This window comes from Lynx canadensis, chromosome B3 (assembly GCF_007474595.2).
Source record: "Lynx canadensis isolate LIC74 chromosome B3, mLynCan4.pri.v2, whole genome shotgun sequence".
Taxonomy (NCBI): Eukaryota; Metazoa; Chordata; class Mammalia; order Carnivora; family Felidae; genus Lynx; species Lynx canadensis.
In genome coordinates, this window is record NC_044308.2 from 27,662,370 (window position 1) to 27,679,759 (window position 17,390).

The 17,390-nt window shown below is 38.7% G+C and overlaps 1 protein-coding gene across 1 annotated transcript in view; it reads left to right on the forward strand.

Annotated features, from left to right (window-relative positions):
* Nucleotides 1-17,390, forward strand: part of NIPA1 (NIPA magnesium transporter 1) — an 88,631-nt gene that overhangs the window by 36,742 nt on the left and 34,499 nt on the right. The window lies entirely within an intron of this gene.

Sequence of the window (17,390 nt, forward strand, 5' to 3'; positions counted from 1 at the left end):
GACTCTTGATCTAAGCTCAGGTCTTTATCTCAGGGTTGTGAGTCTAAGCCCTGCCCTGGGCTCCATGCTGGGCTCCACGCTGGGTGTAGAGCCTACTTAAGAAAAAAAAAAAGAATAATCAAAACAGGTGATGGGTTAAATAAGTGATGGGGATTAAAGTGTGCCCTTTTGATGAGCACCAGGTGGAGTCTGTAAGTGGTTGAGACACTGTATTGTACACCTGAAACTAATACTACACTGTATGTTAACTGGAATTTAAATAAAAACTTTAAAACAAAAGAATAATCAAAACAACACTCATAACGCTCACCTAGACACAGCTATTGTTGCTATTTTATCCCTTTTGCTCTACCAGTTGCTTTCTCTGCATCAAGGTTTCTCAACCTCAATATTGTTGGCATTTGAGACCAGATCATTCGTTGTGAGGGCTGATTTGTACATTGTAGGGCGCTTATTAGTAGCATTGTGGACTCCACTGATCAGATGCCAGTAGTACCCCTCCCCCCCCAAATATATCCAGACACTGCAAATGTCCTTGGGGAGGAAGCAGATCATCCCTAGTTGAGAACCATTGTTCTATATGAATGTGGTGTTTCTTTGGTTTTTTGTTTGTTTTGTGAGGTCTTTTTGATCCGCTAGAATACTATGTATTCTATCATGATTCTTCACCTTTAAACACATCAATTTGTATTTCTTAACATGACAAATATTCTTTCCTAACATGACAAGTAACTTTATTTATTTATTTTGAGAGAGACAGAGACAGCGTGAGTGGATGAGGGGCAGGTAGGGAGACAGAGAATCCCAAGCAGGCTCTACACTGTGAGCATGGAGCCCAATGTGGGGCTTGAACTCACGAAACCATGAGATCATGACCTGAGCCAAAACCAAGAGTCAGAACCTTAACTGACTGAGCCACCCAGGCACCCCACAAATATTCTTTAATAACTATAGTACAATGATCAATTTCAATAAATTTAACATTGTAATACATGTGTCTAATCTGCCTTCCATATTCCAATTTTGTTAATTGTCCCCTTATACCCTTATTTTATACTATTATTCTTTATACCTTTATTTTTACCATTTATACCATTATTTTTATACCATTGTTTTTCATTTGTGCCATCATTTTTCCTCCTAGCACAGGATCTAATCTAGTATTGGAAACTGCATTTAACAGTCATGTCTCTAGTCTAAAAGAGAGAGGGTTTTTTTTTCCTTTAAATTATATTGGGAAAACTGGTAAGCAATTTGTAGGAACATCAATTTAAATCATAGAACCATCAAAATAAGTGAATAAAGCATTATATACTGGATGGCCATCAAGTGTGGAAATAGAGGCAAATACAACATTGAATGGTTTGTTGATACTATTGCAGTGCATGACTCATGTGAATTATGTGATATATTGAAGTATGTCATCCTGCTCAGTAGTGCAGAGTTCAGCGTTCGGTGTAAAGCTGTGGCAAATCCAATGAGTTAATGTACCCAGTAATCCATTACATATAGCTGTAGACATTTTCTGTCTCTGATTTTTACTGAATAAGTTTGCATCTTTACTTTAGCACAACCCATAGTATGTGTGATGGAGGTTTAATCTGTAAAAGAGGAGGGGAAAAAAAGTTAGCTATATTTCCATGGTTTATGGCCCATGGATAAGAAAAATTTTATTTTTACAACTTGAAAAAAAGAGTATCTTTCAGATGTTGAAAGGATAAGAAGTGTCTAAAGTTTGAAGTAATAAAAATGAAAAGTTTAACTTACTACAATAAAAAATAAAATGGAAAAAAGATTTAAGTTAAATATGTCAGTAATTAAAGCTATGATATAAGGGATTTTTTGAAAAAAATTTTAATGTTTATTTTTGAGAGAGAGAGAGAGAGAGAGAGAGAGAGAGAGAGAGATTGAGAGCGTGAGTGGGGGAAGGGCAGAGAGAACACTCCACCCAACAGTAGAATTCACATTTTCCCAAGTATATATGGAACATTTTCTGGCATAGACCATATGCTAGGCAATAAAAATAATCATCAATAAATGTGAAAGTATTGAAACCATACAAAATACTTTCTCTGATTGCAATAGAATGAAATCAGAAAGCAAAATCACCGAAATAAATGAAATAGAGAACAGAAATACAACAGTGAAAAGCAGCAAAACCCAAAGGTTTTTCTTTAAAAAGATCAACAAATTGATAACCCTTCAGCTAGATTGACAAAGACTGAAATTACTAAAATCAGAAACAAAAGAGGGATATTGCCACCAGCTCTACAGAAATAGAAAAATTATAAGCAAATAAACAACAGTATGTCAACAAATTAGATAACTTAGATGAATTGGTCACATTTCTAGAAAGACTCAAACTACCGAAAATGTTTTAAGAATAGAAAATCTGAATAGACTTACAACAAGTAAAGAGATTGAATTAGTAATATAAAAACTTCCAACAAAGAAAAATTCAAGTAGCGGTGGTTTCACTTGAGGTGAGTACTTTCAAGCATTTAGAGAAGAATTAATAGAATTCTTTGCAAACTTTTCCCAAAAATAGGAGAGATGGGAACCCTTCCCAACTCAGTCTATAAGGCAATATTACCCTGGTAAGAAAACCAAAGAAATCAGCAGAAAAGAAAACTGTAAACCATTCTCTTATTAACGTATATGCAGATATCCTCAACAAAACACTAGCTAATTTAAATTCAGCAATATATAAAAAGGATTATACAGTATGACCAAGTGGGATTTATCTCAAGAATGCAAGATAGATTTAGCATCAGTGTAAATTAGTTAATACACCTCATCAATAGAATAAATACATGTCAATAGACATAGCAAAATCCTTTTATAAAATTCAGTACCCCTTCATGATGAAAACAATCAATATGCTAGAAATAGAGGGTAACTTCCTAACCTGGCGAAGGACCTCTGTGAATCCCCCTCCCCCACCCCCCACCCTCAGCTAACATCATATTTAATGGTTAAAGACTGGATGATTTCCCCCTTAGATCAGGAAAAAGCCATCTACTTTTGCCACTTATATTCAGCATTGTACTAAAGGTTCTAGCCACTGTAGCTGGGCAAGCAAATTGAATGAACAAAAATGAATTAAAAGACACCTGGATTGGAAAGGAAGGTGTCAAACTATCTCTGTTAGCAGAGGACATGATCTTATGTATGGAAAATCCTAAGGACCTGCTAAGAAACTGTTAGAACTAATAAACAAGTTCAGCAAGGTCGCTATATATATGCTCAATATAAAAAATCAATTGTATCTGTATATAGTAGCAGTGGGCAAGCCAAAAATGAAAATTAAGGAAACAATTCAGTTATAAAATAGTACCAAAACAAATACTTAAGAATACATTTTTATTTTTATTAAAAAAGTTTTTTTAGCTTTTTTTTTTGAGAGAAAGAGAGACAGAGTGCAAGTAGGAGAGGGCAGAGAGAGAGGGAGAATCTGAGCTATTAGCACAAAGCCTGATGCACAGGGCCCAGACCTACTGCTTGTGAGATCATGACCTGAACTGAAGTCAGACGCTTAACCAACCGAGCCACCCAGGTGCCCCCATCCATTTTTCTTTCAAGTCCATTGAGCATCATCATGACCACCACTTTGAATTCCTTATCAGGTAGATTGTTTATCTCCATTTCATTGAATTATTTTCATGAGGTTTTTCTTATTCTTTTGTTTGGAGCGTATTTATATGTCTCCTCATTTTGTTTGGCTTTCTGTGTTTGTTTCTATGAATTAGGTGAAATAGTATGTCTCCTGGTTGTTATTTATTTGTTTGTTTATATTTTTTAAAATTTATTTATCCTCAAGTTAATTAACATACAGTGTAGGACAGTTAGTGCAGAAGTGGGCACAGGCCTGGCTGTCCTGGGGTGTTGATGCAGGGTGTGCCTTTGTGGGTCAGCTTGAGTTGATGTGGCTGATGGTTGGTGATCCAGGGGGTTCCGCATCAGGGCTACCCAGAGCTGAAGTAGATGCATGCTGGGGGTTTTCTGGGAGCTTTGTACCTGTGCTGCCTTGGTGAGATGGCTAGAGTTGTAGTGGGAGCACTTCAGGGGAGTCCCAGTGTCCACCATACTGGGGCGGTGTTAGTGGGATGGCTGGAGCTTGAGCAGGAATCAGTATGGGGGCCTCCTTGTGGAGACAGAGCCCTTATAGGCATCATTCTAGGGACTGCCTTGGGGCATATGCTGGGGTTGGTGTGAGCTAGAGGCCTGGTGCTCATTGAGGTGACATGCCAGCTCAGGCACCTGCACCCTACTCCGATCTGTGGTTTCAAGGTGGAAGGTGAACATAAACAGTGGTGCTGACAAGTACCTCTGAACCTGGAGAGAGTTCCAGCAGTTTCTCTACTACTTGGCAAGTGCTACAGGCTTATTTCACTTCAATTCTAGTTTCCCTTTAAGCCATAGCTTTTTTTTCTGTGTCCTAGGGCAGGTGAATATGCATGCAGGTAGGTCCCCTAGTGCTATTCCTTCCCACTATAGTTGTAGCATCAGGGGTGGGGTTTCCATGTTTACCATGCCTCTGTCTCTTTTGCCAGTTGCTGTGTGGTCCCTCTATCCTTTGTTGTGCAGAAGCTATTCAGTCAACCCTCAGTTCTTCAGGAGGAATTGCTTTGTATATAGGTGTAGATTTGCTGTGTCCCTGGAAGGATGTGAGTTCAGGGTCTTTCTATGTTACCATCTTGAACCCTCTGAAAACTACAAGATTTTGATGAAAGAAATTGAAGACACGTACAAATGGAAAGAAATCTCATATTCATGGGCTGGAATAATTAATATTGTTTAAATGTTGATACTATGCAAAACCATCTATAGATTAAGTGCAGTCCTTATCAGAATTTTAATGGCTTTTTTTCACAGATACATAAATATAATCCTAAAATGTATATGGAACTACAAAGGTCTGCAAAAGCCAAAGCAACCTTGAGAATGAAAGAAAAACTTGGAGGCATCACACTTTCAGACTGCAAACTAGAATATAAAGCTAGTAATCACAACAGTATGTTATTGGCATGAAAATAGTAATCATGACAGTATGGTATTGGCCATTCCACAGACCAGTTGAACAGCAATGAGAGCCCCAAAATAAGCCCTTACATATATGGTCAACTAACATTGACAAGGGAACCAAGTGGAGAGGGAAAAGGATAGTTTCTTCCATTAATCGTGTTCAGAAAATAGGATAACCACATGCACAAGTGTGAAATTGGACCGCTTTCTTACACCACTCACAAAATTTAAAACATATTCAGGACTTAAACATAAGACCTGAAACCATAAAATTTCTAGACGTAAACATAGGGGGGAAGCTCCTTGACATTGGTCTTAGCAATGATTTTTTGGATACAAACTAAAACACAACAAAAGCAAAAATTAATAAGTGGGACTACATGAAACTAAAAAGCTTCTGCACAGCAAAAGAAACAAAATGAAAAGACAGCCAACAGAATGGGAGAATATATATTGCAAATCGTGTATCTAATAAGGGGTTAATATCCAAAAAGTATAAAGAACTATAACTCAATAGCAAACACAAACAATATGATTTAAAAATTTGCAGAGAATATGAATAGACATTTTTCCAAGGAATATGTACAAATGGCCAACGGTTACAAGAAAGTGCTTGACAGAACTAACACTAGGGAAATGTAAATCAAATCAATAGTAAGATATCCCTTCCCTCCTGTTAGAAATACTATTATCAAAAACAAACAAACAAACAAAAAACTACGAGGTAACAAGTATTAGGAAGGGCATTAAAAAAAGGGAACACTGGTGTTTTATTGGCGGTAACGTCAATTGGTATAGCCACTATGGAAAACAGTGTGGAGGTTCCTCAAAAAACTAGCAATAGAACTAGCACATGATGCAGCAGCCCCACTGCTGGGTATATATCCAAAGGAAATGAAAACAAGATCTCAAAGAGCTGTCTGCACTGCCATGTTCATTGCAGCATTGTTCACAATAGTTAGGTATGCAAACAAACTAAATGTCCATCAATGAATGAATGGATAAAAAAAAGATGTGATATATTATTGAAAAAGACAGGAAAATCACTATAAGGAAAATTCTGCTATTTATAAAAACATGAATGTACTTCAGGGCATTATGCTAAGTGAAATAAGTTAGTGGAAGACTAATACTATAGATATCATTGATATGTGGAATCTAAAAAAAACTGAACTCATGGAAACAGAAGGTAGATAAACAATCAATGGGTCAACCAGGAAATCAAGGAAGAAATAAAACAGTACTACATGGAAACAAATGAAAGTTACAACACAATGGCCCAAAACTTTTGGGATGCAGCAAAAGTGGTCCTAAGAGGTAGGTAGGTAGCAATACAGGCCAACCTCAAGAAGCAAAAAAAAAAAAAAAAAAAAAAAATCCCAAATAAAAAACCTAACCTTACACCTAAAGGAGCTAGAAAAAGAACAACAAATTAGGCCTAAAGCCATCAGAAGGAAGGAAATAATAAAGATAGAGCAGAAATAAATGATATAAAAACTAAAAAACGAGGGGCGCCTGGGTGGCGCAGTCGGTTAAGCGTCCGACTTCAGCCAGGTCACGATCTCGCGGTCCGTGAGTTCGAGCCCCGTGTCAGGCTCTGGGCTGATGGCTCAGAGCCTGGAGCCTGTTTCCGATTCTGTGTCTCCCTCTCTCTCTGCCCCTCCCCCGTTCATGCTCTGTCTCTCTCTGTCCCAAAAATAAATAAATGTTGAAAAAAAAAAAAAACGAGCAGAACAGATCAGTGAAACCAGCTTTTTCTTTGAAAAAATTACACACCAAAACCATAAAATACCTAGGAATAAATCTAACCAAAGAGGTGAAAGATCTGTCCACTGAAAACTATAGAAAGCTTATGAAAGAAATTGAAGAAGACACAAAGAAATGGAAAAATATTCCATGCTCCTTGATAGGAAGAACAAATATTGCTAAAATGTCAATACTACCCAAAGCAATCTACATATTCAATGCAATACCTATCAAAATAACACCAGCATTCTTCACAGAGCTAGAACAAATAATCCTAAAATTTGTATGGAACCAGAAAAGACCCTGAATAGCCAAAGCTATCTTGAAAAAGAAACCAAAACGAGAGGCATCACAATCCTGGACTTCAAGCTGTATTACAAAGCTGTAATCATCAAGACAGTATGGTACTGGCAGAAAAACAGAAGCTCAGATCAATGGAACAGAATAGAGAACCCAGAAATAGACCCACAAATGTATGGCCAACTAATCTTTGACAAAGCAGGAAAGAATATCCGATGGAATAAAGACAGTCTGTTCAGCAAGTGGTGCTGGTAATACTGGTCAGTGACATCCAGAAGAATGAACCTGAACCACTTTCTTACACCATACACAAAAATAAACTCAAAATGGATGAAAGACCGAAATGTAAGACAGGAAGCCATCAAAATCCTCAAGGAGAAAGCAGGCAAAAACCTCTTTGATCTTGGCCGTAGCAACTTCTTACTCAACACGTCTCCAGAAGCAAGGGAAACAAAAGCAAAAATGAATTACTATAGGGACCTTATCAAGATATAAAGCTTCTGCACAGCAAAGGAAACAATCAGCAAAACTGAAGGACAACTGACAGAATGGGAGAAGATATTTGCAAACAACATATCAGATAAAGGGTTAGTATCCAAGATCTATAAAGAATTTATAAAACTCAACACCCAAAAAACAAACAATCCAGTGAAGAAATGGGCAAAAGACATGAATAGACACTTCTCCAAAGAAGACGTCCAGATGGTTAACTGACACATGAAAAATGCTCATCACTCATCATCAGGGAAATACAAATCAAAACCACAATGAGATACCACATCACACCTGTCAGAATGGATAACATTAACAATCCCAACAACAACAGATGTTGGCAAGGATGCAGAGAAAGAGGATCTCTTTACACTGCTGGTGGGAATGCAAGCTGGTGCAGCCACTCCAGAAAACATTATGGAGGTTCCTCAAAAAATTAAAAATAGAACTACCTTATGACCCAGCAGTTGCACTGCTAGGTATTTATCCAAGGGGTACAGGTATGCTGTTTCGAAGGGACACATGCACCCCCTTTATAGCAGCACTATCAACATAGGCAAAGTATGGAAAGAGCCCAAATGTCCATCAATGGATGAATGGATAAAGAAGATGTAGTATATATATATACAATGGAGTATTACTTTGCAATAAAAATGAATGAAATCTTGCCATTTGCAACTATGTGGATGGAACTAGAGGGTATTATGCTAAGCGAAATTAGAGAAAGACAAATATCACTTCACTCATATAACGACTTTAAGATACAAAACAGAAAGGAAGGGAAGGGAAACAAAAACAATATAAAAACAGGGATTGGGACGAAACATAAGAGATTCATAAATATGGAGAACAAACAGAGGGTTACTGGAGGCGGTGTGGGGGGGGGATGGGCTAAATGGGTAAGGGGCATTAAGGAATCTACTCCTGAAATCATTGTTGCACTATATACTATCTAACTTGGATGTAAATTTAAAAAATAAATTAAATAAAAAATAATTTAAAAAATTACAATTGGTAAGCCCCTAGCCAGTCATCAAAGAGTAAAGAGAAAGGACCCAAATAAAGAAAATCACAAATGGGAGAGGAGAAACAACCAACACCACAGAAATACAAACAATCATAAAAGAATATTATGAAAAACTATATGCTGGTTAAGATGGCAGAGGAGTAGGGCAGCCTTATGCTTGCTTCCTCCTGCAAACAGCTAGATAAATATCAAATCATTCTGAACATCCAAGAAATCAGTCAAAAGTCTTAGAAAACAAAGCTTCTCATCTACAAGCAGGAACTGCAGAGAGCTGACTTTTGGGAGAAAAGAGGCTCTGCTGATGCGGGGAGGGAGCCCTGATTGCAGAGAGGTAAGTTGGGGGGGGGGCATAAAAATGTGCAGGGGATTGCAAATGAAACTGTTCCCAAAACCGTTGACACGGAAAAAGAAGAGGGTTTCCATACCACCAGGTTTTTATAAATGGCAGAGTGCAAGGACACCTGGGTGGCTCAGTCAGCTGAGCATCTGACCATTGATTTCAGCTCAGATCATATTCCCAGGGTTGTGGGATTAAGCCCCATGTTGGCTGTGCACTTAGAGTGGAGCCTGCTTAAGATTCTTTCTCTCTCTCTCTGCTCTTCTCCCTGGCTTGTGTGTGTGTGCTCTCTCTTTCTAAAAATTAAAAATAATTTAAAAATAAATAAACAGCACAGAATCTGAAACTTTGGAATTCAGTGCCTGGTGGTGCTCTGGTAAGGAAGCAGGGCAGAGCCCAAGGCGCAGGCAGCATGGTCTGAGGATCCCCTTCATTGCACGGGGAGAAGTGGCTCCCCTACTTGGAGTGCATTTGGAAGCCGTGATAGGGCCTCTTCATGCACAAAAGACCTTGTGGGGTGGCCCTGTTCACCAGTATAGGAACAAAGGTGTCAGCTGAGGGCAGCATACCCTAGTGCCCCTTGTGTTTTGTGGTTTACCATAAACTTCAGGCCACTTCTGCTGCACAGTTCTGTTTTCTGTAAAAAGCTGGTACCAGCCACACTGTGTCAAGAACCTCCCTCAGGATCAGGCAGTGGGTTCAAGCAGTGCATTGTCTGAAGTGTGAGGTTTTGAAACACAGCTGCACCTGAGGTATAAAACACAAGATTGCCGCGCCTAGGCAAGTGGATAGCCTGGTCAAGGACACCAGGGACAGAGCAGAGGGGATCATTTGTGTGTCTGTGAGGGCTGGAACTTTCTGCTTCAGAGACTAGAGAAGGGGATGAAACCATTTTTACCCATAGCCCACTACCACTAATCAACCTCAGTGAGCTAAACAGCACCACCAAGCAGAGAACAGACACATTACACCAAGCTCCACCCCCCCCCCCCCCCGCCCGGATCCTCCAGGCATCTCCACTAGGGCAAATATACCTCAGAATGAGAGCAGCAGGCCACTCTCCCAGAAGACCAACACAACCTCCTCTCATGCACTAAGTCTGCTGATCACAGAGTGCTGCAAAGTGTCAGCTCTAGGGGAAACCAGATCTGGCTTTTTGTTTTTTCTTTCTTTCTTTTTTTTTTTTCTTGAATATAGAAAAGGCAGATTTTTTAAAAAAATTTTACTTTTTTTCTCTCAAGCTTCTCTTAACAAGCAGACCAAAACACACCTAGGATCTAGCATCCTTTTTTTTTCTAATTTTTATTTTATTTTATTATTATGTTTTTTCCTCCAAAATGACAAGACAGAGGAATTTGCCCCAAAAGAAACAACATGAAGAAATGACAGCCAGGGATTCAATTAATACAGATATAAGTAAGATATCTGAGGTAGGATTTAAAAAATCATAGAAGACTAGAGAATCCCTTACTGCAGAGATAAGAGATTAAATTTAGGCCAAAAATAAAAACGCTATAACTAAGATGCAGACCCAAATGGATTGCATAACAGCAAGGACGCATGAAGCAGAGAAAGGAATTAGTGATATAAAAGATAAAATTATGGAAAATAATGATTCTGAAAAGAAGATGGAAACAAAGGTAATGGATCACGAAGACAGACTTACAGAACTCCGTGACTTTTGTATCATAAGAGTCTCAGAAGATGAAGAGAGAAAAAAAGGGGCGGAAGGTTTATGTGAGCAAATTATAGCTGAAAACTTCCCTAATCTGGGGAAGAGCATAGACATCAAAATCCAAGAAATGCAGAGACCTCCCATTAAATTCAACAAAAACTGGCCATCGCCAAAGTATATCATGGACAAATTCACAAAATACATCAAGGAAAGAATCCTGAAAGCATCAACAGAAAAAAAAAATCCTTAACCTACAAGGGAAGACAGATCAGGTTCACAGCAGATATGTCCACAGAAACTTGGCTGGCCAAGAAGGAGTGGCAGGATATATTCAACATGCTGAAAAGGAAAAATATGCAATCAAGAATACTTTATCCAGACGAAACTCCTTGGGCGGCAGCAATGGCAGCTGCATTGGATTCAATTCGGTTGCAGCGTTGCATGGTGTTGCCAGCATACAGCACCTTGCTGATCTTCCTGCATGGCTCAGGTGATTCTCGGCAAGGATTGAGAACATGGAACAAGCAGGGTTTAAATCAAGATTTAACATTCCAACACATAAAAATTATTTATCCAACAGCTCCTCTCTGTTTATTTATTTTGAGAGAGAGAGAGAGAGAGAGAGAGAGAGAGAGAGCAAGCATGAGCGAGGTGCAGCAGAGAGGAAGAGAGAGAATCACAGGCAGTGCCCAGTGCAGGGCTGTATATCATGAACCATGTGATCATGACCTGAGCTGAAATCAAGAATCAGAGGCTCAATCAACTGAGCCACCCAGGTGCCCCCCACTCAAAATTCTTTAAATATTTTTTCTTGATCACAAAATTACTGTCTTTACGATGATACCTACTTTATAATTTAACAGCCTCTTAAGATAGCAGACTAAAAAGAAAAATATATTGAACTATCAAAACAGGAATAGAGTACTAATCTGTTGATTAATTCTGAGGTTCTTTAATGGATATAAACTTTGGAAATATATGTATAGTCACATTTATGTTTTATTCATTTTTTGTGCCATTTATATTTATTACATTAATAAAAGTAATGGTTACGTGATATCTATCAAGCGACAAATACAGTAATAAGTAAATAATAAATTCGCTTGTTATTCCTTTTGATTAAAAAAAATAATACTTTATGGGGCGCCTGGGTGGCTCAGTCAGTTAAGCGTCTGACTTCAGCTCGGGTCATGATCTCGCAGTCCGTGAGTTCGGGCCCCACGTCGGACTCTGTGCTGCCAGTTCAGAGTCTGGACCCTGCTTCAGATTCTGTGTCTCCCCCTCTCTCTGCCCCTCCCCTGCTCATGCTCTGTCTCTCTCTGTCTCAAAAATAAATAAAAGCATTAAAAAATTAAAAAAAAGAGTACTTTATCCAGCAAGGCTGTCATTGAGAATAGAAGGAGAGATAAAGAGTTCCCAGACAAGTAAAAACTAAAGGAGTTTGTGACCACTAAACCAATCAGGGAAGAAATTTTAAAGGGGACTCTTTGAGTGGGGCGGGGGCAAGAGGGGGAGACCAAAAGCAACAAAGACTAGAAAGGAACAGAGAACATCAATAGAAACACCAACTTTACAGGTAACCCAATGGCAAAACTTCTATCTTTCAGTAATCATCCTGAATGTAAACGGACTAAATGCTCCAATAAAAAGACATAGGGTATCAGAATGGATTAAAAAACCAAAACAAACAAAAAAACAAGACCCATCTACACGATGCCTATAGAAGACTCATTTCATTTTATTTTTTTTAATATATGAAATTTATTGTCAAATTGGTTTCCATTCAACACCCAGTGCTCATCCTAAAAGATGCCCTCTTCAATGCCCATCACCTACCCTCCCCGCCCTCCCACCCCCCATCAACCCTCAGTTTGTTCTCAGTTTTATTTAAGAGTCTCTTATGCTTTGGCTCTCTCCCACTCTAACCTCTTTTTTTTTTCCTTCCCCTCCCCCATGGGTTTCTGTTAAGTTTCTCAGGATCCACATAAGAGTGAAAACATATGGTAGCTGTCTTTCTCTGTATGGCTTATTTCACTTAGCAGCACACTCTCCAATTCCATCCACGTTGCTACAAAGGGCCATATTTCATTCTTTCTCATTGCCATGTAGTACTCCATTGTGTATATAAACGACAATTTCTTTATCCATTCATCAGTTGATGGACACTTAGTCTTTTTCCACAATTTGGCTATTGTTGAGAGTGCTGCTATAAACATTGGGGTACAAGTGCCCCTATGCATCAGTACTCCTGTATCCCTTGGATAAATTCCTAACAGTGCTACTGCTGGGTCATAGGGTAGGTCTATTTTTAATTTTCTGAGGAAGCTCCACACTGTTTTCCAGAGTGGCTGCACCACTTTGCATTCCCACCAACAGTGCAAGAGGGTTCCCGTTTCTCCACATCCTCTCCAGCATCTATAGTCTCCTGATTTGTTCATTTTGGCCACTCTGACTGGCGTGAGGTGATATCTGAGTGTGGTTTTGATTTGTATTTCCCTGATGAGTGATGCTGAGCATCTTTTCATGTGCCTGTTGGCCATCTGGATGTCTTCTTTAGAGAAGTGTCTCTTCATGTTTTCTGCCCATTTCTTCACTGGATTATTTGTTTTTCTGGTGTGGAGTTTGGTGAGCTCTTTATAGATTTTGGATACTAGTCCTTTGTCTGATATGTCATTTGCAAATATCTTTTCCCATCCCGTTGGTTGCCTTTTAGTTTTGTTGATTATTTCCTTTGCTGTGCAGACGCTTTTTATTTTCATGAGGCCCCAATAGTTCATTTTTGCTTTTTTTAAAAAATTTTTTAACGTTTATTCATTTTTGAGACAGACAGAGACAGAGCATGAGTGGTGGAAGGTCAGAGAGAGAGGGAGACACAGAATCTGTAATAGGCTCCAGGCTCTGAGCTGTCAGCACAGAGCCTGACGCGGGGCTTGAACTCACGGACTGCGAGATCATGACCTGAGCCAAAGTCGGACGCCCAACCGACTGAGCCACCCAGGCACCCCTCATTTTTGCTTTTAATTCCCTTGCCTTTGGGGATGTGTCAAGTAAGAAATTGCTGTGGCTGAGGTCAGAGAGGTCTTTTCCTGCTTTCTTCTCTAGGGTTTTGATAGTTTCCTGTCTAACATTCAGGTCCTTTATCCATTTTGAGTTTATTTTTGTGAATGGTGTGAGAAAGTGGTCTAGTTTCAACCTTCTGCATGTTGCTGTCCAGTTCTCCCAGCGCCATTTGTTAAAGAGACTGTCTTTGGCCATACTTTTGTGGGTCTAGTTCTCAGCTTGCTATTCTATTCCATTGGTCTATGTGTCGGTTTTCGTGCCAATACCATGCTGTCTTGATGATTAAGCTTTGTAGTAGAGGCCTAACTCTGAGATTGTGATGCCTCCTGCTTTGGTCTTCTTCAAAATTACTTTGGCTATTTGGGGCCTTTTATGGTTCCGTATGAATTTTAGGATTGCTTTTTCTAGCTTCGAGAAGAATGCTGGTGCAATTTCATTGGGATTGCATTGAATGTGTAGATAGCTTTGGGTAGTATTGACATTTTAACAATATTTATTCTTCCAATCCATGAGCACGGAATGTTTTTCCATTTCTTTGTAGCTTCTTCAATTTCCTTCTTAAGCTTTCTATAGTTTTCAGCACACAGATCTTTTACATCTTTGGTTAGATTTATCCCTAGGTATTTTATGCTTCTTGGAGCAATTGTGAATGGGATCATTTTCTTTATTTGTCTTTCTGTTGCTTCATTATTAGTGTATAAGAATGCAACTGATTTCTGTACACTGATTTTGTATCCTGCAACTTTGCTGAATTCATGTATCAGTCCTAGCAGACTGTTGGTGGAGTCTGTCGGATTTTCCATGTATAATATCATGTCATCTGCAAAAAGTGAAAGCTTGACTTCATCTTTGCCAATTTTGATGCCTTTGATTTCCTTTTGTTGTCTGATTGCTGATGCTAGCACTTCCAACACTATGTGAAACAGCAGCGGTGAGAGTGGACATCCCTTTCGTGTTCCTGATCTCAGGTGGAAAGCTGTCAGTTTTTCCCCATTGAGGGTGATGTTAGCTGTGGGCTTTTCATAAATGGTTTTTATGATGTTTAAGTATGTTCCTTCTATCCCAACTTTCTCAAGGGTTTTTATTAAGAAGAGATGCTGAATTTTGTCAAATGCTTTTTCTGCATCGATTGACAGAATCATATGGTTCTTATCTTTTTTTATTAATGTGATGTATCACGTTGATTGATTTGCGAATGTTGACCCAGCCCTGCATCCCAGGAATGAATCCCACTTGATCATCGTGAAAAATTATTTTTATAAGCTGTTGAATTCAATTTGCTAGTATCTTATTGAGAATTTTTGCATCCATATTCGTCAGGGATATTGGCCTGTAGTTCTCTTTTTCTATTGGGTCTCTGTCTGGTTTAGGAATCAAAGTAATACTGGCTTCATAGAATGAGTCTGGAAGTTTTCCTTCCTTTTCTATTTTGTGGAATAGCTTGAGAAGGATAGGTATTATCTCTGCTTTAAATGTCTGGTAGAACTCCCCTGGGAAGCCATCTGGTCCTGGACTCTTATTTGTTGGGAGGTTTTTGATAACTGATTCAATTTCTTCACTGGGTATGGGTCTGTTCAAGTTTTCTATTTCCTTCTGTTTGAGTTTTGGAAGTGTGTGGTGTTTAGGAATTTGTCCATTTCTTCCAGGTTGTCCAGTTTGTTGGCATATAATTTTTCATAGTATTCCCTGATCATTGCTTGTATTTCTGAGGGATTGGTTGTAGTAATTCCATTTTCATTCATGATTTTATCTATTTGGGTCATCTCCCTTTTCTTTGTGAGAAGTCTGGCTTCAATTTTGTTTATTTTTTCAAAAAAACAACTCTTGGTTTCATTGATCTGCTCTACAGTTTTTTTAGATTCTATATTGTTTATTTCTGCTCTGATCTTTATTATTTCTCTTCTTCTGCTGGGTTTGGGGTGTCTTTGCTGTTCTGCTTCTATTTCCTTTAGGTGTGCTGTTAGATTTTGTATTTGGGATTTTTCTTGTTTCTTGAGATAGACCTGGATTGCAATGTATCTTCCTCTCAGGACTGCCTTTGCTGCATCCCAAAGCGTTTGGACTGTTGTATTTTCAGTTTGATTTGTTTCCATGTATTTTTAAATTTCTTTTCTAATTGTCTGGTTGTCCCATTCATTCTTTAGTAGGCTGTTTTTTAACCTCCGTGCTTTTGGAGGTTTTCCAGACTTTTTCCTGTGGTTGATTTCAAGCTTCATAGCACTGTGGTCTGAAAGTATGCATGGTATGATCTCAATTCTTGTATACTTATGAAGGACTTTTTTGTGACCCAGTATGTGATCTATCTTGGAGAATGTTCTATGTGCACTCGAGAAGAAAGTATATTCTGTTGCTTTGGGATGCAGAGTTCTAAATATATCTGTCAAGTCCATCTGATCCAAAGTATCATTCAGGGCCCTTGTTTCTTTATTGACCATGGTCTAGATTATCTATCCATTGTTGTAAGTGGGGCATTAAAGTCCCCTGCAATTACCACGTTCTTGTCAATAAGGTTGCTTATGTTTGTGAGTAATTGTTTTATATATTTGGGGGCTCCCATATTCGGTGCATAGACATTTATAATCGTTAGCTCTTCTTGATGGATAGACCCTGTAATTATTATATAATGCCCTTCTTCATCTCTTGTTACAGCCTTTAATTTAAAGTCTAGTTTGTCTAAGTATGGCTACTCCAGCTTTCTTTTGACTTCCAGTAGCATGAAAGATAGTTCTCCATCCCCTCACTTTCAGTCTGAAAGTGTCCTCAGTTCTAAAATGAGTCTCTTGTAGATAGCAAATAGATGGGTCTTGTTTTTTTATCCATTCTGATACCCTATGTCTTTTGGTTGGCGCATTTAATCCATTTACATTCAGTGTTGTTATAGAAAGATATGGGTTTAGAGTCATTGTGATGTCTGTAGGTTTCATGCTTGTAGTGATGTTTCTGGTACTTTGTCTCACAGGATCCCCCTTAGGATCTCTTGTAGGGCTTGTTTAGTGGTGATGAATTCCTTCAGTTTTTGTTTGTTTGGGAAGTCCTTTATCTCTCCTTCTATTCTAAATGACAGATTTGCTGGATAAAGGATTCTCGGCTGCATATTTTTTCTGTTCATCACATTGAAAATTTCCTCCCATTCCTTTCTGGCCTGCCAAGTTTCAGTAGAGAGATCCGTCACTAGTCTTATCGGTCTCCCTTTATATGTTAGAGCACGTTTATCCCTAGCTGCTTTCAGAATTTTCTCTTTATCCTTGTATTGTGCCAGTTTCACAGTGATATGTCATGCAGAAGATCGATTCAAGTCACGTCTGAAGGGAGTTCTCTGTGCCTCTTGGATTTCAATGCCTTTTTCCTTCCCCAGTTCAGGGAAGTTCTCAGCTATTATTTCTTCAAGTACACCTTCAGCACCTTTCCCTCTCTCTTCCTCCTCTGGAATACGAATTATGCATAGATTATTTCTTTTTAGTGTATCACTTAGTTCTCTAATTTTCCCCTCATACTCCTGGATTTTTTTGTCTCTCTTTTTCTCAGCTTCCTCTTTTTCCATAATTTTATCTTCCAGTTCACCTATTCTCTCCTCTGCCTCTTCAATCCGAGCTGTGGTCGTCTGCATTTTATTTTGCAGCTTACTTATAGCATTTTTTTAGCTCCTCTTGGCTGTTCCTTAGTCCCTTGATCTCTATAGCAATAGATTCTCTGCTGTCCTCTATACTGTTTTCAAGCCCAGCGATTAA